Below are 25,585 nucleotides of genomic sequence, written 5' to 3'. Positions count from 1 at the left end.
TGATCTGATATTGCCTTGCCTATAGCAGACATCAATCTATGTAAGAAATCAATAAAAATCTCTTTGAGGATTTGCATAATGCTTGCAAATGACATAGATCTTTTCTTTTGTTCCTCCATCTTATCCCAGACTCTTAAAGCTACTAATGTACATTGTGTAATAATAGAGTCATCAAATTTCACCTGATTTTTTAAATCAGCATATTGACCTTCACCTAAAATTCATCTCTCACTATATTAATGCCTTTAGACTTATTATGATTTTTGATAATTACAGCTTCTCATCATCACATTAACCACTGTAATTGAGAACCAGCTTCTAGTACAGCTGCTGTTAAACCTTTCTAGTCATGGGGCATAATCCTGTATTGGGTAACCCAGGTCTTTAACATCTGTCTCACATAGGGTGAGTATATTCTATAAGTTATTATTGATACCTTAAAGAGTTTAGAATCTTGTGTTTTAGCAGGATTCCAGACTAGTTGTTTATTTTATGCATCTTCACCGTTTTCTGATATCTGTTCCCAGGTAAATGGAAAAGCTACTGGTAGGCTCTTAAGGTATTTGAAATGGAGTTCAGGAAAAGTCTGAGTATATAATTAATATTGCCTTTTTGAGTGGCTTACTGTGATTCACTGTCACAGAGTCTCCTGTGGCTCTGGAATCTCCAAAATCTCTTTGAGTGTCCAGCCAAACTCAAAGAACTGATACTTCCTTCCCTCCATTTCATTAAGAGGTGTTGCTCTATGTTGGATGGGGTGTCTATCTTGATCTTCAATTTTATTAGGTGCCATAGGTTCACTATGAAGCACTTCCTGTCCTCTTCCTCTTGCTTGCTTTTTGTGTCTCAAGTCTTTGTAATACTATAACTAGTTTTTCTTGTTTTACAGTCATTTTTCAATCTTTTTTGAGAGGAAATATATAAAGATTGTAATTGAAAGTAGGAAAGTGTTTGTTTCAATGGTCACAATTGCAGTAAGTACTGTGATAGCTTTTTCAAAATAATGTTACTGTCCCAAGTCCTTCTCTTGCTCTTAATGGACCTGAAATTAAGTTTCCCATTTCCCATTTTAATGCTTTAAAAGTCTGTATATATAATTAAAATTGTCATTTCAGGTTGCTTATTGTGATTCACTATCTCAGAGGCTCCTGCAGCTCCAGTCTCTTGGGTCTCTTTGAGCATCCAGCTGAACACAAAGAATTGATGCTTTCTGTCATATTTCTTCTGTCCTCTGCTTTCTACAACATTGGTAGACTTTCACTGTCTCCAACCATGTTGGGTTTTCCTTCCATCCACATTGAGAGCTACATGTAAAAGTTGTTTTTATTTCCTCTGCCTTCTAGCTCTTTCAACTCAGCTGTTCTGTCTCAAAACTCCTCTCCAAGCTGACTGATTCAAACTGGCTTCTCTCTGCTTCTCACTGAATTGCTCTGCTTGGAAAAGACTGCCACTGAATGCCACGAGCTGAATTGTATAAACTCAATTCCATTCAAATAAACTTCACTAAACTGTACTGTACTCCCAAACTCTACTGTGCTGTCTCTACCAACTTCCCCTCTTCTCTCTCCCTGAACTGCACTTAAGCAGCCTTTCTTTCCTGTCTGCTCTTGTGAAAGTTGGGCATATTCTCTCTCTGACTCATTCTGCCAAATCTTTGTGTGATTCCTCATTTTGTTTGCCTTTCAATTAGACATCACTTCCAAAGATAGCTGCTTCTTTTTATAAGCTAACCTTACTTTAGTTGTTTTGGATAAAGGTGTGTACTAAGGATGTGTCCGTATTCCAGCCAGATCATACTGTTCTCTAGGGCATGTCTGCATTCCATGCAGGTCACACAGACCTAGAACGTCTTTAGATGTGACTCCTCACAAGAACATTCATGTTGCCGGATTAAACTTCCTACACACACACACACACACACACACACACACACACACACACACACTCCATGCTTTAGCACGAAGCTACCTTTTGGAGATGCTAATGAAAAGAAGGGAAGTAGTCATTTTATTGCTTTCTAAAATACAGCATTTGAGACATAACTGGTAAATGATAAACTGTATATATTTAACATCACCATTTTAACAATAGACACCTGTGATGACATCACCATCACGAAGGTAATAAACTTCCAGACATTTCTTTGTGCCCTTTTGTGATTGTCTTACCATCTGTAGGCACCCACTGACCTACCTTTTGTCACTGTAGATTCATTTCTTACTTCCTGAATTTTTAAAAGTATATTTATACATATGATATGGTTTCTTTGCTCTCAGAATGAATTTGACAATTACCCTTGTTTTGTTCATAAGAATTTTGTTCCTTTTATTGTCAATTAGTATTCCATTGAACGGCTCTGTCTAGAGTATGTTAATCCATTGGCTAACTGAGAAACATTTAAGTTGTTTCCTATTTGGGAATTATTAAAATGGAAATGTTATGAATATTTGTGTAGACATATGCTTTTGTTTCTGTTGGGTATATATTTAGGGAAAATTGTTGGATCATATGGATGTTGCATGTTTAACTTATTAAATCATGGCAATATTTTTAATGCACTTACATAATGTGCTTAGGATCCAAAGCATCCCTGTGGCACTATTTTAGAAACTCACAGAATTTGGAATTTGAATTCCAGGAAGATATTTTCTTCAATTAAAATATCAATATTTGATCACCAGTGTGTTGTGAGAATCTGAAGAAGAGGAGAAAACTCCTGTATTCATGGAAAGAGTTTTCCTTTCCTTTGAGAACAACCAAAGTACAAAATTCCATACAGCTCAGTTATCTGGGTGACATAGTGACAGGGGTGTGGTGGTCACTGTGGCATAAGAATGGGGAACAAACAGTGAGTGCTTGACTAGAAAACAGGTTAGAAATGGGGACAAGCTTCCTCTGTGCTACTGCTGTCCAATGCACCACCCTCATCGGCCTCTCAATTCCCAGCCTGACAGAAAATTAAAAAAAAAAAAAAAAAACCAGGGGAAAACTTTCTATCTCAATTGCATTGACCTAAAGTCCAGTATGGGCTGTGAGCTCAAAATGATTGGTTCCCATGAAGTTTTAAATGCCAAGAAACAGAAAGTGTAAGAATGGTGGAAAGACAGACAGTCCCAAAGACAGACTGAGAAAATATTAACGCAGGCTCATCGTCCGGCCAAGATGCATGTTAGAGCAGGATAGAGTGTGCCAGACTCATGCACGGTTCTTAGTGAAAGCAAGAAATCCCCTTTTACCCAGAAGGCGACCCGTCTATTGCCCAATTGTCCACAAAATGCAGTGACAGCCCAGAAGCAGCCCAGGATGACTTTGCAGCCCTTATGCCTAGAATGCTGTGGGCCAGCAGCACTAACATCCCTTTGTGTCCACCACAGAACTACTGAATCAGAACCTGCACTTTGACAAGGTCCCCAGCTTAATCACAGGCCAATCACAATTCGAGAAGCACTAGTCCAGGGGTGTGCTTCTGAACACCCAGAAAATACATAATATAGACTCTATATTATTCAACTACCCCTTAATAATATCACAGCTAGAGTTCAAACCTGGGCAACTTCCTCAACAAGTCCTGGCTCAGGTTCACATTTGGAGTCATCCACTTCTCCAGGCCTGAAGGCTTCCTCCTAAACCATTATCTTACAATGATAAATATGTACAGAAAGGGGCCAGAGAGAAGGCTCAGTGGTTAAGAGCACTGGCTGCTCTTCCAAAGGACCTAGGTTCCGTTCCCAGTACCCACATGGCAGCTCACAACTGTCTGTAACTCCAGTTCCAGGGGATCTGACACCCTCACACAGACACACATGCAGGCAGAACATCAATGTAAGTAAAAAATAATAAATCGTGTTTTTATATACAGAAAGGCAAAAATGGGCAGGTGTGTGCAACACAGTTTAGCCCTTTGCTTTAATTACACCTGTTAATACCACATCAACTAAATCAAGTCACAGGGTCCCACAGGATGGCCAAAGAGTGGCCAGTGCCTGTTCTGTTTCTCATTTAAGAGAACGCGCTAAGCAAAAGCATTTGCCTCTACTCCCATTCAGTAAACCTGAACAAAAACGGCTACACCGCTGGGAAGTTATAATGCTGTAATGCCTTTCATGTCACAGAGTAAAGTTTTAGCATATAGCTGTTAGTACTGAGAATTCTGTGACCTTGGGAAAATCACATCAAGACTCTGGACTTCATTTCTTCATCTAGAAACAGACTTTTGGTGGCGAGGTAGAGTTCTATCAATCTGTGAACTTCACTTTCAAAACCAGTGGAAGGATGGTGGTGCAAAAGCTATCCCTGTGGCACGCCCTGCTTCTAGGACTTGATGTGTGTTTCCTCCTGCGTTCCTCTGGTTTGCCAGTGAAAACTGTCCCCACTTTGCAGTTGAAGAAACTGATAATGGGCAATGCTACATCATCAAGATTTACCAGTCTGTCCTTATGAGCTCTTCCTGTGGAGGGAAATGCTCTGCAGACCTGATATCGTCCAGGCTGCCCCATGAGCTGCCTGCTGTCACACCAGGGCTGGCACTTCTGTTGTCTCCTCGGGGACAGGAAAGGAAGGAACAAGGAAGCTTCCCTTTCTGCCATGTGGAAATGAGGAATATAATTTCCAGTGAGCCCAGCCATCTTCCAAGGCTGTATAGTAAGACTCGGTGTAGATTTGGGGACAGAGTAAAAGGGAAGAGGAGTGTAAGGGTCAAAGGGCCCTTTTCCTGAGAAATTAAACATGAGGTAGACTGGAGTGGATCTGGAGCAGGTATTTCTTCTCACAGGTTGCTCTGTCAGCACAGAATTCTGCCCAGTGAGTGACATTTCTGAGTCAAGGTATACATGTCCATCTCTCCCTATCTCCCTTCATAGTAACTGCCCTTTCTGTGCTTAAAATGCTGTACTGCATGATGGGAATGGAGTCATGCCCGCAGATAGGTTATTCATCAGTCGTGGAGCTTTATAACTTCAGACTGAAACCACCTTCCCTGATCAAGAAGAGGCAACCCTTTCCTACCTTCCCTTCCTTCCTCCAACATAAAGCAAGAACCAGGGCGTGCCCGGAGATAGGCAGGTTATGAGCTCTGCGCACTTCTGGTCTACTTCTTAATGACTGTTACTACCCAGGAGGATTTCTTCTTGCGATGAGTCAGGTTTTATTTGTCTTCGGTGTACCACGAGTTCCTCTACTCAGCATCTTTTCGGGAGCAGGGGATCAGGAGGTTAGAATGCCTTCTCTACCCAACAGTGTTATGCTCCCTCTTGTAGTTTCAGTCTTACCTTCTTGATGTCCAATCAGTATGTGGGCCACTCTAAGTCCGGATCCTCTCTGCTGTGTCTTCTCTGTCTTTGACTTCCCTGTACCCCCCCCCAAAGAAGTTTGTCTTAATTTCGTTCTGTTTTCTTCTCAATGGGCAACGTCCTCTCATTTATTTGAGCACAAACTTTTGAATTCCATTACACATTAGCTGTTCTTCCTTAGTGACTCAGTTGTGAACTTGGAACCAATCTCATTCAAGTTTCCTACATAATTTATTCCCTTGGTGGTCGTCACAGCATTGAGCCCTGACTAACGTACAGTGGAAACATGACTTCTATTTTGCATTGCTGGAAATTAAGCCTAAGGCCATGCACACACTAGCAAGCACTCTACCAGAAATGGCACTCCCCCAAAACCCCTCCACCCTCTGAAAAATAAACAAAAAACGAAACAACTTCTAAGGGAATGTGTGACCACTGAAAACAACGTAAAACTACAACACTATCCCCCTGGAATAGTAAAAATAACCCTTGTAGGTACCAAATGTTGGTCATAATGTTGAGCAACCCAGTGGTCTAGTGGGAGTGTGGATTGACATAAACACTGTGGGAAATGGTTTATCCAAAGTAACTAACTGAAAATGAAATCGACATATACCACTGTGCCATCAGTTCCACCCTGGTGAAATACCCATAGTCAGTGCATGTAAAGACTGTGGAAAGACTAGTCATAACATTATTAAACTCACCCCAACCTCCAGCCACCCCAAATGTCATGAATAGTAGGATGGATAAGAAAGCAATAGAGTATATGCTTGGAATGAGCAAATAGCTACACCCAGGGTGTAGGTTTATTGGTATAGTGCCATGTGAAAGAAGCTAGTCACAAAACACTACCAGCTATCAGTTCTGTCCATATCAAGATCAGAACCATGGCAAATGAGTATATGGAGGTGGAAGGGAGGACAGAGGTTACCCTTGTGAAGAAAGCACCTAGAATAGCTGCTCCCTGTGGGTGCTGATTGTATTCTGTTGATCTGAATGAGGCAACACGGATGGCCTCTGTTCATGAATTTTACTGAACTGTGTATGCACAATATCACATGAATATCATACTCAGTTAAAAAAATACAACCAAGAAAAAAGCAAGCAGGGCAAACAGTGTAGAGCCTAGAGTCTCTGCACTCCTTGTTGCCTTTTGCCCTGCAAGCCGGCCTCCATATTTTAATGAATGTAGACTAGGTTGTGTGTTATAGGGGTGCTCCTCAGCCTTCGAGGCCCAGTGCTATTGTTAGGACATCAAAGACCAACTGCTGACTGAGATACTGTTCTTATGAAAAGAGTGACCAGCAAATTTACTGCTTAACTTCATACCCTTTAAATGAAGCTGGCCCCATGGTCCTCTTTGAAAGACCAATTGTGGATATATATCTTCTTTATAGGACATCGTGTACAATAAGAGAAGCAGTAACTTCAGATAATAAAAAAAAATACCTTTGAGGACGCTGTGAGATGGGCATTCCGTGTAATAAACATCACTGTGGTTACATACTCCCAAACCTCCTGAAGTTTGGCCATTGGCTCAAGAGACTTCCATCTGACATAGGGGCTCTTTTGAACTAATTGACTTGTTATATTTATGCCCCTACCCTTTCCCTAGGCTGTGCAAGACCTTGGGAATAAAACAGGCTTATCTACTCCAGAGGGCCAATACAGAAATTGGACAAAATGGCAAGTTTCTACCTGGTTACACATTAGCTTAATAGGAGCTGCCTTTTGGTAGATGGAACACGTATTGAGGATAGACCTCGGGGAGGGGAATAGGGTGAAAGTGGGAGGGAGGAACAGGAGGATATACAGTGATGGGATAACAATCTAAATGTAATCCGAATAAATTAATTTTAAAGATAAATTTAAATTTATAAAAAGGGTTGAGACAAAACTAAACTCCGGTGTCCATTATGTCATGTCTCCTGATAGGCATCTAGACATCACTCAGCCCTCATAACCCCAGTGGGAGAACTCTTGGTGTTACTTAGCAGTATTTTCAGATACTGGGACAGGATTAGAAAAGAATGGATTGGTTTTCACCTATTAAAAAGGAAAGATCGTTACAACTGTTTATGAAAGAAACGGACATACTATTTATAAAGGATGTACTTGGTTTACCGTGAGGTGTGAACCAAGTGATGGAGAAAGAGACATCTATAATCATAATCACCAGCCTGCTCCAAATTAAATAAAGCCAGAACGATCCTTTCAAGAGTGCTTACTTACTGCAGGAGCTTCCAGACCACAGCATGTGAAGCATTCTCTGTAGTAACCAAGTCTCTGAGAATGGTGGTGCCCTTGAGAAGTGGAAACTGAAGGATCCGTAGTGCCAGGACAGTTTTGGCTACGTGTATCCGAAGACAACCTGGGCTACAGGAGAATATATCTTAAAAGGGAAATAAATAAATAAATAAATAAATAAATAAATAAATAACCAATTAAATCACCAACTTCTGAACTCATCACTCCTGGAAAGGCTCTGTGCCCCATAACTGGCTCACTTGGTTGGAAACAGGCTGCTGTTTCTTCTCTCTTGGGTCGATTCAGGAAGATGCACACACCACTTGAAGTGATTGAGAGCCCCCTGCTGAGATGTTTGATGGAGACAAAGAACTCAGTTAAAAACATCTATGAAGTAAATATGCATAATAAGCATTTTTTTTTTCAAATCTCACGATCTTTGTTGAGCAGTAGGACCTCAAGGAAACATTATTCCAAACAGTGGGTGGCTCTGCCGAGGGTACCTGTGGAGGGTGGCTTTTCTGCTCCAGCTTCCTCCACACAAGCCCCCCCATCCCTGAAACTCATCCATTGCTTCTCTAGAGTCTGGGATAATCCAAAAATGAACATCAATTTTCTCGTCTCTAATTTTGCTCATGAGTAATGAGACAGGAAGACAAGAAGGAGAATGGGTTGGACCAGAGCCAGCTGATTTGATTCCATAATGATACTGGCCCCCAATAAGGATGTACTCGTGTGCTCTGGAGCTAAAAAAAGAACAGGGTTCCCACCTTCCTGATATGAGCAGAGGACAAACAAAGAGGATGGAGTCACAACTTCTAAAAGGTACCCTCTAATTACAAGGCCGCATCTTTTCTCTGGGCCTCTGTATGGTTGCTCCAAGATTGCTCAAACCATTAACTCAATTTACTTTACTTTAAGGGCTCCTGTATGTGTCTGTTGTTCCTTTGGGTTGGCGTTTTTCATGCCACTTAAAATGTGGTGTAAATAGAAATGCCATGGCAACCTGCCAGTATGGCGGAGCCTGCCCAGATGGGAAAAGTGTCTGTTGGCTACACAGGCTCCTTTAAAAGAAAAACTCAATACTCACAAAACCATAGGCATTCAGGCTAGAGTGACATCAGGAGGCCATCTGTAGCCCACCCCACATGAGATCTAAAGCAAAATTTTTCCTTGGTTATTTCATCATAAGGTGGATGCTGGTAGAAGAATTGCAGTGGATGTGTGGCCCTAGAAAGGTCTGATTTCTGGGCCTGTGTCTAAGTGAAATGCCTTTAAGTATATGTGGGTATGTGACAGGTACTTCTAGGCACTTGTGGCAGATGTGATAACAATTCTGCTCACTGGGTTGAATCAGGCCCGCATCTGGACCTACTACCACTCCCATAAGGCACCCTGCTTGGAAGACATATTGCAGATACTCACCCAATCTATGGATTTTTATCATTGCCAAGAAAGCCTAAAGTTGAAAATGAAGGGATTTTTTTCCAAACCTTAACACTTATGATGGCTCATCTTGGCTGTCAGCTTGACTGGATTAAGAAATACCTAGGTGGTCAAGTGGACCAGGAATTGAGACTAAACTGCTGTAGTGGGCAGATTCAAAGAGTTGTGAGATCATAGGAACCAGGAGATGAGAATGTCCTAAGGAGACAGACAGGTCTCGTAACCTTCCAATGCTGCTGTGACAATGAAGAGGAAGAGAGAAAAATGTGTGTGCAACTTGGTAACACCCTGGTTGCTACTGAGGGGGCGGGGTTGAGGGACATTAAAAAAAAGGACTTGTAGTGTTTTACTAGATAAAGAAATTGTAGGGCGAAGGTGGAGATTAAAAACATAGGTTAGACTTGGAAAAATTTTACCCTGAAGGAAGGATATGAATATGGGGTCATATGAGATTAATAATTCACTTAAGATGAGAAATGCCAGGCCATTTGGATGCTGGTGAGAAAGATCCATCAGAATGCAAGCTTTGCATTGTAATGACAACAGAGCAGGGGATGCATTCTCCATGAACGTGAAAGTTTGAGTATGAGAAATGGCTTCTACTTTTACTTTTAGAGCTGGTCATCGATATGAGCAGGAAATTCTATTCTACGTAGCTGTTGAAAAGGTGAGTTGTACAGGTGGCAGTGCGAGAGCTGCAAACCAATGGCTCCTATGTCATCTGGAAAACTGTAGGTGAAAGCAAGCAGCTCAAGAAAGAGGTGTGGAGAATGATGTGAAATGGCTTATCTGTGACCCTTCTAGGGTGAGTTTGTGGCAGGGGGGACATTTTGGGGTGGTAATAAGCACGCCTTTGTTTGAGGTTTGAAGATATGGATCAAAATTAAAGTACATTTGCCAAGTTGGATGGGTTTTCTTTTATTTCATTTATTCTCTCATCTGCGTGGCTCATGACACAAAAAAAGTTAGATTTTTAAGTTTATCCAAAATGTGGGGTGTTTCCCCTAGTCTCGTGAATCAGAGGGAGAGAGGGGGTGAAAAGGAGAGCTAAAAGGAGTCAGCATAAATGTTTATTGTAGAGGGCTTGTACTGAACACAAAGGAAATTGGGAGTGAGAAAGCGCTGAAAGGTAGTGAGTTGCTGGCAGTTTCCTTGAAAGGGTAAGACCTTGGAAGGGAAGGTGGACTCCCTTCTCAGATTTTCATAGAATGCATTTTCTATGCTCTTGGCGGATGGACAAGGGAGTGTTCGTCTTCATCTCCCCCCCACCCCCCACCCCCCTACCCCCGTGAGAGCTTCTGACTCATCTGCCACCTAGAGAGACAATGCAAACAATGGGCCTTGCTATGGTCTCATACATCACTGCAAACAAGAACATGACAGAAGCAACTTGAAGAGTGAAAACGTTATTTTGGCCCATGGTTTTAGGAGCTACACACGATAGCTAAGAGGCTGGGTCAGCTGTGTGAGGCACAGCAGCAGCAGAAGCAGCAGCAACTCTGTCTGCTAGTTGAGACAATGACTCATATCTTGGTGAATCAGGAAGCCGAAAGCTGGAAGTAGAACCAAAAGTAGATAGTTCTCAGTGATCACATGTGTGGGCTCCACCCCAAGTGCTGAAGCTTCCTCGACCTCTCAAAACAGCACCACCTGCTGGAGAACAAGTGTTCAAGCACATCATCCTGTGAGGGACATTTGAGATTCAAATGACAACATTCTCTTTCCCCCAAGACAAGATAAACCCAGAAAAACAAACACTTTGCCTCAATCATGGATAAATACAAAGGCACTTTCAGAGACTAAATTAAAAGTCTTGAATAACAGGAGACTTGATTCAGAACACCTTGTTTCTCACCAATTTGCTGTAGGCAGAGGAACTCTTGGCCACTATGGTGAGCACCATTCTCCATGGGTGTCAGGCTGCAGTGTGACTGTTGTGTGTAACATCGTCATGAAGATGCCTGATGGTTACTTGCTTGGACATTGTCTGAAGGTCCTGCAGGTTACATGGCAATACTGTTCTGCAGCTGTGCTTTGTTTTGTTCTATTTCTCACAGTAAGACCATTGAAAAGAACTTAATTATAAGCAGCACAGTGAACACAAAAACATGCTAAATACATTTAGCATGGGGACTTATTATAATTCACAGACATGGTATTGACTTTGCTGCTCATTTCCATAGCTCAAACATAAATAAGGAGATAATGTGACTTTGTTTTTTTGTTTTCTCAAAATCTTTCATCTTGGTTTTTTTGTTAGCTATCATTCATGCATTTTGGTACTGCTAATGCATTTGTAGTATGACCTATTTTGTATAAAAATGTTATTTCCACTTCCTCAGTACTGAAGAAACTTAAGTTATTTATGCAAAGTTATACTTGAGGAAGATGTGTCAAAAGAAAAGAGGTATATTTCTCTTTTTTTTTTTTTTTTTTTTTTTTTTTGGATTAAGAAGCCTCTGCCTTGCCTTGTATATGTGGTGATAATTTTCCTGCCATTATCCACTGAACTGTGGCCCTGAACAATTTGATACTGAAGACCAAATCTTTCTTTAATCAGTTCCAGGAAACTGTGAGATAAAGAAATGGCAAAGAGATCACTTTGTGTGAAAAGTCACTGAAAACAATAACACCTACAACAATGGTTCTCAACTATAGGTTGTAACCTCTTTGGCAAACCCATATCTCAAAAAATTTTTATATTATTATTCATAACAGTAACAACAAAATCATTTATGGTTGGAGGTCATTACAACATGAGGAATTGTATTAAAGGGTCGGAGCATTAGACAGACTGAGAACCGCTGGCCTGGAAGAAAGAGAGCGTGCAGCTTTGGGCCTTGGATCTCAAAGAGCATTTGTCCCATGCTCTCCCCCTCATCTCCTACATTAAATATCTTATGCAGGTTACAGACTCCTACTGCTGTGTAACAAATTGCCCCAAATTTAGAAGATTAAGAGGATCCACATTTATTATCCCAGCATTTCCTCGTGTCAGGAAGTCATTCCTCACGAGCTACAATTAAGGCATCAGACGGGACTATAATCTTCTTGGACAAGCTTCAGACCTGTTTAACGGGGACACTGACAGAATTCTGTTTCCCACAGGTCTTTTTTACTAGAGAGCGAGCCCTCACTTCCTTTACCACGTGGCCCCCCTAGAGTGAGGTTCACAAGAAGAGAGCGGGTTTGTTTCACTTTCAGAGCGAGGACATGAAGAGCCCAAAAGATAATGTGAGACAAAAACCATGTGTTTTGTAATTTCATCTAAGTGATGCCCCTATTACTTGTGTCTGTGTCACATTCTGCTTCTTAAAAGCAGGTTATTTGCTTCATCCCACAACCAAAGAGAAGGTATCATACAAGCATATGCATCCTAGGGATTGTGGACACTGAAGGACACTTCAAAAGTTGCCTGCAAAGTGTCCCAGACCACCAAGTGCCTATATGGTGCTTATTCCTGTTCACCCAGACAGTGACGGTTCCCTGCACTCCCACGTCTGACCTGGTTCCTTACTTTTCCAGATTTCCTCACTTTATTTATGGTTTCTGTCCTTTCACCCCCATTCAAAGCACAGTACTCCAGTTTCTTATTCTAAATTATTGTTCTTCCTTGCACAAGAACATTTGATGGCTCCCTATTTCTTGGCTTAGTACAAGTATTAAGAATGTCTCTACTTGGGATTAACCTCATTTCCTACCCTTTGTCTCAATAGGCTACAGGCAACCAAGTCAGAGTCTACGTGTTCTTTCCCCTCGGCTCATGCTGTTTTCTTAGTTTCTTTCTTTCTCCTCCCCAATTGTGAAAATGCTACACACATCACAGAAGAATTTCTCTGCAATGCTGGGGTGGCAGTGGTCTCATTTCTGAGACCTCTTGCATTGCATGTCCATTAAACAATTACTATATTCTTGTTCCCACGTAACTACGAAACCAGGATATAAATAATGATAATGATAATGATAATATTAACCCATATAACTAGGATATAAGTAATCCTGTCCCATACTCTGCGTGAAAATTAGAGGAAGGGCCTTAGGGGCCACAGTAGTAGCTTCCACCTCTCTCATCACCTGTGATGTGCTGGCAGCCCCTTATACCAAGAGACTGATAAAGTCTAGGATGTCGAGGACTGCTTTCCAAAATGCCTTTCACACAGTTAGGAAGACTGACTCCATGTTAGCTTCATGTCATACATAATAAAACAGAGATGGAAACAGTTTGCCTGCTTGTCTGAGAGCAAACCATAGACCCTGATTTGGAAATTCTCAATCATTCATTTTATTTTGTTTTTCCTTTTACATGTAAAACCATCTGACTGCGCTTCCAGAGGACAGGGGTTCAAATCCCAGGATCTACATGGCAGCTCATAACTCTCTGTAACTCTAAGATCTGACACTCTCACATAGACATACATGTAAGCAAAACACCAATGCACATTAAATAAGGGTACATTTAAAAACAGGCTTAAAAACGTAAAGCATTCTTAGTAACAAAGGAATAAGACATATTTTTAAAGTAAAAATAACTTCATGGGCAGGAGGAAGACTCAGACCTGCAGCTTCTTGTTCATCTGCGTATTAACTTTTTTAAGTTAACCAAAACAGCAATGTCAGGAAATATTGTGGGTTTTTTTTTTTTTTGAGTGTCAGTGTGTCTCCTGCCGTCTGGGCTCACTTGCCACATGCAGTGATATTAGCATGTAGCCATATCTGCACATTTAGGAGGGCTCTAGTGACCCAGGACAAACGGACACTGTAGTTAGAAATATAGGAATGTCTGTCAGCAAAGTGGTGTGTGTGTGTGTGTGTGTGTGTGTGTGTGTGTGTGTGTGTGTGTGTGTGTGTGTGTTATAAAGAGAACTGACAAGCAAAGGATAATTACTTCTCGAAAGCCATTGTCCAGACCTCTCCAATATTATGAATTCAGAATGACTCTCAGCCAAGTCCTGTTTGCACCTGGGAACGATGAGCGGTATTGAAAGCTTCATACAGGAGAAGAAACTCGACCAGGACAGGAAGTGACTTACAGCCGGCCGGCTCAGATGTATTGACACAAGGTAGTGAAGTAGGAAATTATGGTTTTCAAAGAGAAGTCGGGTCTTAGTTTCCCTTTTATCTCAGTGTGCTGTGTGTGTCCTTGACTCAGATCCCATAACCACAGTGCAAACGTGACACTCATGCAACAGGAGCGGCTGGAATCCCCAGCTTTTGTGGGTCTCACACACAGGAAAGTCAGACTTCATTTATGACTTGTTCATCGGGTGTCAGTACTGTGGTTTCCAAATGCTCTTGGAAGCTGGTTTTCCAAGTTCCAGGTGGGCTCTGGGCCATGGCAGCAGCCCGAAGTGCTGAAGGCATTAGCTTGAGCCAGCAACTTTCTTGGAGACTGAGGCTGCAGCAACCTGTTTTGCATTAGTGCATTTCTTTGTGCGTGAGCTATGAAAATCCTCCATTCCCTAGCATTTCTTCGTGTGCCACTCCATTCGTGGCATGTCTTGCTATTTCTGCATGACCTGGATATCCAACAATAAGTCATTGTTCCAAAAGCCAGAGGATTGAATGGGCAATGAGTAAGAACCATTTCCAAAGGAATGTGACCAACTGGAAAAAAATCTGATAACATTTGCACAGGTTGATAGATCATGAACTTCACCTCCTGAGCCAGTCCCCATAATACCAATTGCTACAGTTTTCTCATGTGCCCTTGCTGGGGTTTGCTGAATTTATTTTTCCACCTCCTTCCCACTTCATCCCAGTTTCAGTATTAGGCTAAGAATCTGAAATATTCTGAAAAGGCAACACATAGTCAACTGTTCTCTCCCTCTCTCTCTCTCTCTCTCTCTCTCTCTCTCTCTCTCTCTCTTTCTCTCTCTCAATCTCTCTCTCTCTCTCTCTCTCTCTCTCTCTCTCTCTCTCTCTCCCTTCTATCATTAATCAAGCCTCATAACGTGCCTTATGTGCATGTATGTTCACCCACCCCACCCCCAAATGATGACTTTTTGCCCATTTCCTAGATACCACTATTTGCCTGATCTGCCACTTAGAAGGGAGGGAAACAGTAAAATAAATATATTTTATCTTCAAAACTTAGCAGTGATTTTGAATTAATCTAAAGATTCAAATGTAAAAGTATATGACAAGAAGCAGTTTGTCAACAGGAGAACAGCTGGTAGGGCTATTTCTTAAGCTTATGTAGGAGAAAAGGCTACTTCTGTTTGGGTGAGATTGGCCCAACTATTTGGGCTAAAGTCTGGCCCCAAATGCATGTGGTCAGCCCAGGAACCCTGAAAAGAATCTGGCTTTGTTTTAATCCAAATATTAGTCATTGCTGGGTAGATTTTTTTAAGAATTGTTTTTGAAAAAGATAAAATAAGGACACAAAAACCTGGAATAAAAGCCAATTGGCACAAAGAGAATAGTGACCCACTCTCCTCATCACTGAGGGATAAAAAAACAGGTGTCCATGTGCCTGCCCTAATCACAGATGAACCTAGGTTTGGAGGCTCTTGTGGCCAATGGAAGCCCAGCACCTCCTGATCCACCTCCTGACTGCTGCTGCCAGATATGAAGCAACAGGAGGTCATCTGGAGCCCCTTTCTGCCCTGAACAGAGAGACACAGTGGGACCACACGGGGTCCACTCTTTTCCCACAAAGTAGTGATGTGTTCCAGGCAAAAACCCAATTTGGCCCAAAGGAAACATTTACAACCAAATTATACACCTCAGAAAATAAATGAGCTTTCATTTTGGAAGGAAACCCTGCCGGGCTCTTTATTATTTGTACCACAATCATAAAGTTGGTTTTAATCTCTGCAGTGGAATGCCATTGGGTTGGCCAAGTGGCAGGCTTGGTGGTTGGAGTGGGGACCAGTTCACCCTGCAGAAAACACAGTGGGAAGTAAAGGGAATTATTTCCCCTGAAATGTTCTCAGGACCCCTTGGATTTTCTTGATGGAGTGGGGAGGGAGAATCTTTTTCTGGCACCATTCATTGAAACTTCAAAGTTGGTTCCTTTCCTTTTCTTCCGTTCAAAATTTACAGAGACCTTCTGGGGGAAAAAAATGTGTCCTTTATAAATGAATGAAAATCCAGGAGTAGACCCAAGAAAGTCTATAATGGATTTCTCCCATGGCTCACAGGAAAATGGGATACTGGAGCTGCAGGAAACCAAGGGCAAGGCTGGGAAGTGTGCTTCCTTTTTCCCTTAACAAAGAAATTTGGAGATTTAAACCTGTTAAGTGTCAGCTCCCAGAATATGTGTCATGGGAGGGCCATGGTGTAGAGAAAGTGGCCAGGGGTCTACGGGCTTCTGGTATAACCTGAGTTTTCCATGTTTTAAACCACTATCAGGTAAGGGATGCTGAAGTTAAGTAAAAAGGGGGGATCTTTAATACCTTCAAGGATGGGACCAATACTTTGGATTAAGAATGCCTCTCATAGACCTGAGCACTGTCTGACCTTACAGGGGACTTCTCACTTTTTCTGAAGACACTGAGATGGAGCCTGTGTGGGCATACGGAGGTGTAGAAAGCAGAGTGCTGCAGGAGCTGGTGGTGGGTAGCGCAGTCCACGGCAAGGCTTTGGCTCATGGGTCAAGCAGTTAAGAAAGCCAGCTAACAACCCTTGCTTGTTCTTAAATTCTACTGGTCTTGAATGTCCTGGACACCCTGATTTAAACAGCGTTGGGTTGACCTGGACTATGAGACCTATGCTATCCTTCAGGCCTCTGCATCCTCTAATACCAGCGAGGGAAAGGACCATGTTTGTCTTGCCCCCCCCCCCCCCCGTGAGTGCCCAGCCCTTGAGTCATTAGCTACCAGTAAGTAAATGAGTAAAAGAAAAAGAGTGCCATAGCTCATCTGCCCAAACACCATCAAAACAAATCCCAGCTAATTAGATGATTTCAGCTTGTCACAACGATCTAGAGTGGTTGAATGTAGAGTGTAGCTTAAGTTTGGGGTCTTCTTTGTCCCACTGCTATCTTCTCGTTGCCTCTCCTGAATTACAACCTCCCCAAGAACGAAACTTTAAAACCTCTTCTAGCCTGTACCAAGAAGAGACTTGATACCCTATGAGCATATACAGGGGGAGGAGGTCCCCCTCAGGAACAGTCATAGGGGAAGGGAATAAGGGGAAAATGGGAGGGAGGGAGGAATGGGAGGATACAAGGGATGGGATAACAATTGAAATGTAATATGAATAAATTAATAAAATATTTTTTTAAAAAAAACTCTTCTTGCCTGTGTTTTATATTCATGCCCTGGCAATTTTTTAACCTATGACTGCTGATTGCTTTATATTTTCCATGAGTGAGGAATTTAAGCTCATCTCCTTTTGGGATTTCCTTATCCCTTCCAAAAATTCAGAGGTGGATCGACTCAGTCGCTCTTCGCCAGTGAAACCCTGGGAGCGTCTGTCACTTGTCCCCTTGGTCTGACATGGAGGGCTTCCATTTCCCAGTGCCTGCCTTCATTCTATCTCACCCGCCTTCCACAGACACCAGATTCTGGCAGCGGATAAGTCAGCTTTTATTATAAAAATGTTTATGGAGACTGTCAGTTCTTAACCTTAAAGCTGAACCGTGCTGTTTGTATTTTTCTAAGTGATGGAGAGTGTGAAGGACTGATGAAAATGGAGCGTGAAGAGATCAAACATGCGTCTTGGAATCTTTGTTCAAGACCTGGAACAGGAGAAATTCCACTTGCGGGGGTAGGCGGTGGGGGGGCAGTCGAATTCCAGGGGAAAGGATCCTCTGTGACTGAGCTCAAAGCCTGAGATCATGACCTGATGTGAGAGAAAGTGACCTGCGGGGACTAAGGGGACCAGCGTGGGATGTGCAGGGTTAGAGTCATATGATGTTCTTTAAAACAAACAAATTTATAGAAGAAGAAAAAAAGAGCTAGAAATATATTTCTTTTGGTCAGAGAACAAATGAATTCACTTGCAACATCCTATCTTCTGAACTTCCCAAGTCTGCTTTCAGATGTTGGGAGTTTGAAAGAAACCATTCATAAGTGCGTGTGACATGCTGCGTTGCATAACTTTTTGTTTACTGTGGGACTTTTTCTGTGGACCAGTGGAGAGGCGGAGCATTTGAAGCTGAGAGTTCAGCTCTTCATAACTGAATACCTAGGACACTGGTAAAGCATGGACCTGGGTCTATCTAAAAGGCCAGCCTTTGTATCTACAGACTTGGGGAATAAGTAGAAGAGTCCGAGCTGGGACCAGCAAAGGCTGCTTTCACAGGATGAGTTAAAAATCTGCTAAAGGAGAATGAGACTACAGTTGGCATGCAAGTATTCTAGTTGGGGTCTATGCAATCAGTTTGGCAAGAGTATTTTCTAGGGTTTGTTCTTGGTAGAATTTGCCCTTATCTATGGAGCCTCTTTATGTCTTTCTTCTGTGTCCTACCAGCTATATTTCCATTTTTGTCATGTCCTAATGAATTGGTTTTCCTTCTTAGGCTGTCTGAGGCCCCAGGACCCTTGTAGGTCTCATGTGACTTGTTACCTCTGAGCTAGGAATAGCTTTCCAGTAACCACATGAAGGCATGCCTGTTCTTTTCCAGGACCTTGGGTTTATGTAAAGAACGATGCATGGGGTGGGGAAGGGGAGGCATTAGTTGGAGCCCCTTTGCTGCCTTGTATGGAGTACATCCTACCTAAGCCAGCCCAGAAAAGCCAAGTTATGTTGACAGTAGGAAAAAGCCCTCCATCTTTGCAGACTGTGATCTTTTGCTTTGGGGGGTGGTCCTTATTGTTTGGGGGATCCTTCAGCAGTGAGAAGCACTTCTAAGAATCTTACTGTGGCTGGGCTTAATGGCTTGTGTTCACTCATCAACTATTTGATTCTATTTTCTCAAGACAAAGCACTCCAACAAGCTAAGAGGCCTTTCTATTCTAACAGCACCATCCCTTTGCTATTCTGCTTCCTGGAAGAACAATGTCTCAGCTGGTCCATGGCCACCTGTTCCTTCTCCTGAAGCAAGCATAGTTCATTAGGTATGAATCTGCAGTAGGATTACCAGAAATCTCAAGGGACAGTAGCTGTAAGCCCCAGCCTCTGGGACTCTCCTCTCACAGGGGCCTGAGAGTAAGCATCCTAACACATTCCCAGGTAACGCTGATGCTGCTTTTGAAACAGCTGGGTTGAAGTGATGACTTGGAGTTGTGAGTTTTTCTAGGAGATTAAGAAAACCGTGGCCAAAGATGGAAAGATGGCTCAGAGGTTAAGAGCACTGGCTGCTCTTTCAAAGGTCCAGAGTTCAATTCCCAGGAACCACATGGTGGTTCACAACCATCTATAAGGAGATCTGGAGTTCTCTTCTGTCATGGAGGTGTACATGCAGGCAAAACACTGTATATATAATAATAAATAAATCTTTTTTAAAAAGAAAGGAAGGAAGGAAGGAAGGACATGGACCTGGTAGCGTATGGCTGTAATTCCAGGATTCCAGCAGCTGAGGGAGGAACAAGGACAAGGAATTCAACATAAGCCTGGGCTATACAGCAAGACACTGTATCAAGCAGGGAAGGCAGGTGACTATGCTGCTGTACCTGGACTTGAGGTCATCACAAAAGACAGAGACAACCAGGAACTGGGTCAAAAAGACTATGTCCTGTCTCTGTAAGGGTTCCTCATCTTCCTACATTTCTGTTCCATAGATAACAGGATGAGTCGACCAGGCTCACTCCTACCAGGCTTCAAGACATGGTCTGTTCATTCCTTCCGTCCTTAATCCCTCCATCCATCTCTCTGTCTATTCAATAGTCATTTTATTCATGTGGAGGGCCTACTATATTTCAGGCTCTTGATCTTGTGCAAAATATATAAAGTTATTAAAAACAAATCTAATATGTCCTTTAAGTAATGGGTGTTCTGATGGGGGTTATCACAAATAGGACACAAAACACTGGCTTATAGTAAAAATATATTCAGAGGAAGCAAGCAGAAAGAATAAGGGGAATTACTGAGGGGTTGAGAGGGCCACTGATTATAAAAGGTGACGTTGCTAAAATTTCTTCCCAGCAGGGAGACATAGGCAACGCCTACCCCTTCTTCTAAGATACCAATGACAAACCAAGGCGTAATTCCACCAATGTTCACTGGGGGGGAAGTAATGAGTTTATTGGTTCCTTCTAGAGCATGGGTGAGGGGTTCCCTGTAGGTGTGTGGCCTCAACAAACAGTACCTAGAAAGTCTTCACTCAACAAAAATGAGGGTTTCTCCATGCTTTGCAGATAAAGCCCCTGCTCTCTTAGTCTCTGCTGACCTATACATTGTAGCCCTTCCCTGAGACCATATGCAATTGAAGCAGTTGTATATACCAGGTGATAGAAAGAAGCTGGCTACTCAGGTGTGGGTCTTATGACCTTCCAACTAAGCATAAGTGACTGTAAGCAGCCAACAAGCCTAGCTGGGATAATCCATTTACAAAAGAACTCAGCTGGACTCCCCAAGATGGAGCTTGCTTGGCTTAGAAGATAGTGATACACAAGGCAATCAATGGGGAAATCTGTTCACTCAGAAAGTGACATTTAAAGAGCAGGAAGTGCGGTCTGGACCAGGAAGATAGCAGAGAAGTTGGGACATGGTTAAAACGTTCTTTCTGTTGTCCGTGAATATGAACGGGCTTGAAGAAGTTACCATGGCTAATTGAACTCACCCTTTGCACAGTTCAATTTGTCTTCCAATCACTATGTGTGTCTTTTTGGCTACAGATGATACAAAAGTGCAAAGAAGCTCTAAGAATGCAAATAAATGCAACAAAGGAAGCAAGTATAAGGTACAGCAGTAATGCAGAAAAAGAAGGATTCATCTGGCAGCAAACTGAGAAAGATGTCCCAGAGAAGGAAATACCTGAGCAGGGTCCTTAAAAACATATAGCAAAAAAAGCAAAAAAGAAGAAGAAGAAGAAGGAGGAGGAGGAGGAGGAGGAGGAGGAGGAGGAGAAGAAGAAGAAGAAAGAAAGAAAGAAAAGAAAGTTTAAAACAAAACAAACAAACAAAAAAACACATAGCAAGTGTGGCACGAAGGCATCTACCAGCATCTAAGCCTCCATATGAGTCACAAAAGGTGTAATAATGCCCCTTCCTTTGATTTGAACCTCAACCCTCATTTGTCCCTTTGACAGACTCCTTCCTGCTCTGTATACATTATACAGTGCAAATGGCAGCCCAAATGAAACCTCAGAGGGTCACCTCTACCCTGCACACCAAGCTTTGAGATCCCGTTCATCCCACCAGCTAGACGTGTGTTTATCCATTATAGAGTGAAGTTAGGATTTTAGAAACTATTATTACATTTATTATGGAAAAGGCTATCAATTCTTGGCATAGAGGTCATGGGTATTAATTATTAAAAGATTTTTTCTAATTTTAATTAATTTATTTTTATTCACTGACAGATTCATATATACATATGCATATATGTATATATATATATGTGTGTGTGTGTATATGTATATATATATATATATGTGTGTGTGTGTGTATATGTATATATATATATATATATGTGTGTGTGTGTATATGTATATATATATATATATATGTGTGTGTGTGTATATGTATATATATATATATATGTGTGTGTGTGTGTATATGTATATATATATATATATATGTGTGTGTGTGTGTATATGTATATATATATATATATATGTGTGTGTGTGTGTATATGTATATATATATATGTGTGTGTGTGTATATGCATATATGTATATATATATATGTGTGTGTGTGTATATGTATATATATATATATATGTGTGTGTGTGTGTATATGTATATATATATATATATATGTGTGTGTGTCTATATGTGTATATATATGTATATATATATATAATTTAGTCCATCTTGACCCTATTACCCTGTCTCATTTCTCCTCCTTCTTTTGAATCTCTCCTTCCCAAGTCCTCCTCCTATTTTCGTGTGTGTGTGTGTGTGTGTGTGTGTGTGTGTGTGTGTGTGTGTGTTCCACTAAATTTAAGTAGGATTTTATGTTCCTGCATGAGCAGTAGGTTGTTTACTAGACCACACGCAAATTATCAATGATTACACCCCCAAAAGAAACTATAAAAATTCCTCCCCCAGCCACCACTAACTACTGATAGTACATCTAGCAGAGAGATGGGACCTCGTGAGCCCTTTTCTGTCTCCGTGATAAAATGTTGAATGACCCAATCTTGGGCATGTTGGGCATGTAAGCACAGATGGAGTGAATTTGAGAGTCCACCCACCATATCCAAAAGAACACTGTTTGATGGGGAAATCCTCCCCAACTTCTAGTTCTAACCCTCCTCCCACACCATTTCTGGAATGTTCCTGAGGCTTGATAGGCAGTGTGATTGTATATGTGCTATTTAGGACCAAACACCCTACAGTCACTTAATCTCTGCACTTTGAGGATTTGTGAGTCTTTGTATTCACTACTGTCCAGTGGGGCAGTGGGGCGGGGCAGGCTTTGGATGAGGGCCTGAGGGCTGCACGGATCTATAAGTATAAAGATAAGCAGTTTGATACTAGGTCCACTTAGCAAAATACTAGCAGTAGCAGTTTGTTCTAACAGGTTTTTGACACAGCTCCCTTCTCATGCCCTCTGTCAATGCTTTCATCTGCAAGCAGCTGGGCAAACTTAACACGGTTGAAGCCCTTTCTGACCCTTGATGAGATGAGCAAATTTAATTGGACATTAGACTTACTTCCATTTCTCTTATGTACAAAGGACGGGATAATTATTATACCCATTTTATGGGGAGCTTTGAGAGGCAATTGATTAGAATAATGCATAAACATGTTAGGACAAAGGTGGTGTAGAGAAAATTTTTTAAGGGAGGAGGTAGACATTTGGTTGGCTGGTACAAGGAAGAAAGTAGCTAAGCCCTAACAGAAAATCACTAACCAGAAAGAGCCAGTTTAAAAGCACCTGGAAGACAAATGAGAGTGAGGAATTAGGAGAAGAAAAGTAAATTTCTCCTCAAACTGCTACCCATCTTACAGGTGAGCTCCAAGAAAATAATGTTTCTAATGTGAAACCACTGAGTTATTACTTATTATTTGTGCAGTGCTGAAGCTCCACCCCTTCGGGCCTTGCACATGCCAGGCAAGTGCTTCTAGTGGTCACATCCCTAGTAGCCGCTTTTCTGTTTTCAAATAATGTATTTCCCTGTATTCTTTCTTATTCAGAAAACAAACAAACAAGAAGAGGAACTTAGCTTTTCTTTAGGAAGTGTATTTGACCTTGCCAGGTGCCACTTCTTTTTGATTCCTTTCCTGGCTTTGTTTGTTTGTTTTTGTGGTCTCTGTAGTTATATACATCCTGGACATAAGTAACTCTCACAGAGAGAAAGCACAAATCATACGTGTTGTGCCCAATGAACACATCTATGAATCCTTCTCCTGGATCTAGGAGCAGAATATAGCTGGACTCCATGAGCCTCCCAAGGGCTTCCCTTCTCTTCACTAGCTCCCCAAGGCTGCAACAATACTGACTTCTAAGGCTATTGGTTAGCTTTGCCTGCTTTTGAACTTTATATAAATAGAATCCTAAGTCATATGGTCTTTTGTACTTGACTTCCTTTGTTCTCTATGATGTTTGTGAAATTTGTCTGTTATTAGATGTGGTTATAATTTGTTCGTTCTCATTGCTATATAGTTATTAATTCTATATTTTAGGCATATATTTATACCTTCAACTACTGGTGGCCAATTGGCCCCTGTCACTTTTACAATTCGGCCCATATGTTTGGCAGATCTGAATTAAAATGTGATGGCCCCACCTGCTTATATCCATATTTGGGACTCATTGGCTCATCTGTCCCCTGGAGTAGCTCTCTTCATGTCTGCATGAAGTACTATGTGACATTTTGTTTCTGTCTCTTTTTGTGTGGGTTAGACACCATCTGTTTTGTTTCCGTCTCCTTATATCTTCTGCTTTTGTTGACCAGATCCAATTTTCCCTATGAAGTTGTCAGATTGCACAAATCAGACAACACTGAGCTATATTGGGATCTACATAACAGTTTCTCTAAGAAAGAGGGGGGCCAGGATTTCCCCAGTACCAAACAAAATGGGGCACCGAGTTAAGGATTTACTCATAGTGTGCTACACTAGGATAATCTCCTTAGTGCTGTTACTCTGGGTGTGGGAGAATTCTAATTCAGAACAGCTATAGAATCTCTTACTCAAGACAACACCTCCAGAGGAAACATTAGAACAACATAGTCCTGTGAAAGATATAAGGGCTTTGGGGCCTGTTTCCTAGCAAGAGGCCTCTTAGCCTTTCATTTATAGAATTGGAGTTCTCACACTTAACTCAAATGAAAGAATAATTAACACATTAATCAACACATGTTTGAGTAATGCGCTATCTACCAATTCCCAGTATTCTCCAGGCTCCCATTTTTCTCTCTAGATAAATTTCACATCTTTCTTTGCTCAAATTTATGCCTAGACATATGTTGTACAAGCAGTGAATCAACTAAGCATTACACCAGCCTCTTGCTCTGGCTTCAGGGTGGCTTTGAGCAATGTTGAACATAACAGGCATAAGGAGAGAGTATTTAATAATCTTTGTATATCCACCTCCACCTACACACACATAGGTCTCTATTTTCCTACCGCACCAGTAGCTTCTCCATTTATTTACATCTTCAGGTCTTTTGTATAAAATCTTCATGGTTTTATTTACCAAGAGATAATTGATGGTTTCTGGCCACTTTGCCAAGAAACGTATAAGCTGTTCTTTTATTGAACTCTCTTAAGCTTAACAGTACCACCAGTTTTCTGCTCATTTAGATTGATGTATCCTAATATGGTAATGTTGATACCTGTGTGATGGTTCATCTTAATTCCAACATGTTTGGATTAAAAAAAAAAACTAAATTAATAACACACACCTCCAAGTGTTTCTTGGAAACCAATAGATCATGGGAGCTCTGACCTAATGAGTGGGTTGACTAATCCCTTGATGGATTCATTGTATGATATAATTATTGGGGTGTCAGGAATGTAGGGGGTGGGGCCAAGTTGCATAAAGTAGGTTACTGGGGATGTATCATTGGGGAGGGTCTATCTTCTGATACCTCCTTGCATCCCCTTTTTCTATTTCCTGGATGTCATAATGTGAACTGACCTGCTTTAATATTCCTTTTCCACCATGATAGACCAAGACTTTTCAAACAGCCACCTGATAGCCACTAAAGAATGTGCATTTCTCTTTCCTGAACCTCAGCTGACTGAAGGAGTTCTGATGTGAGATTTATCTTATGAGAAAATAAAGCCAGGAAATTCTTCATGTCTCTGGGATCAGAAGGGAAATATATATATGGGGACAGGGGGGTTAAAAGTAAGTTTTGCCATGGTGGCCCATGCCTTTAATCCCAACCCTCAGGAGGCAGAGGCAGGAGGATTGCTGTGAGTTCAAGGCCAGCCTGGTCTAAGCAGCGAGTCCAGGACAGCCAAGGCTAAAGAGAGAAACCCTGTCTCAACAAAGCCAAAAAAGAAAAAAAATAGAAGAAAAAGAAAAGAGAAGAGAAGAAAGAAAGAAGTAAGCTTTGCACCTGGTGGCAGGCCTTCTGCCTTTTGAGAAGACATA

The 25,585-nt window shown here is 41.6% G+C and overlaps 1 protein-coding gene across 1 annotated transcript in view; it reads left to right on the top strand.

Moving 5' to 3' along the window:
* Nucleotides 1-25,585, top strand: part of ISM1 (isthmin 1) — an 82,989-nt gene that overhangs the window by 15,307 nt on the left and 42,097 nt on the right. The gene's annotated exons all lie outside the window — the stretch shown is intronic.

Source organism: Acomys minous (assembly GCF_964271855.1).
Source record: "Acomys minous genome assembly, chromosome: 3".
Classification (NCBI taxonomy): domain Eukaryota; kingdom Metazoa; phylum Chordata; class Mammalia; order Rodentia; family Muridae; genus Acomys; species Acomys minous.
Note: the sequence above shows the minus strand (reverse complement) of the source record. Positions and strands in the feature narration are given on the sequence as shown.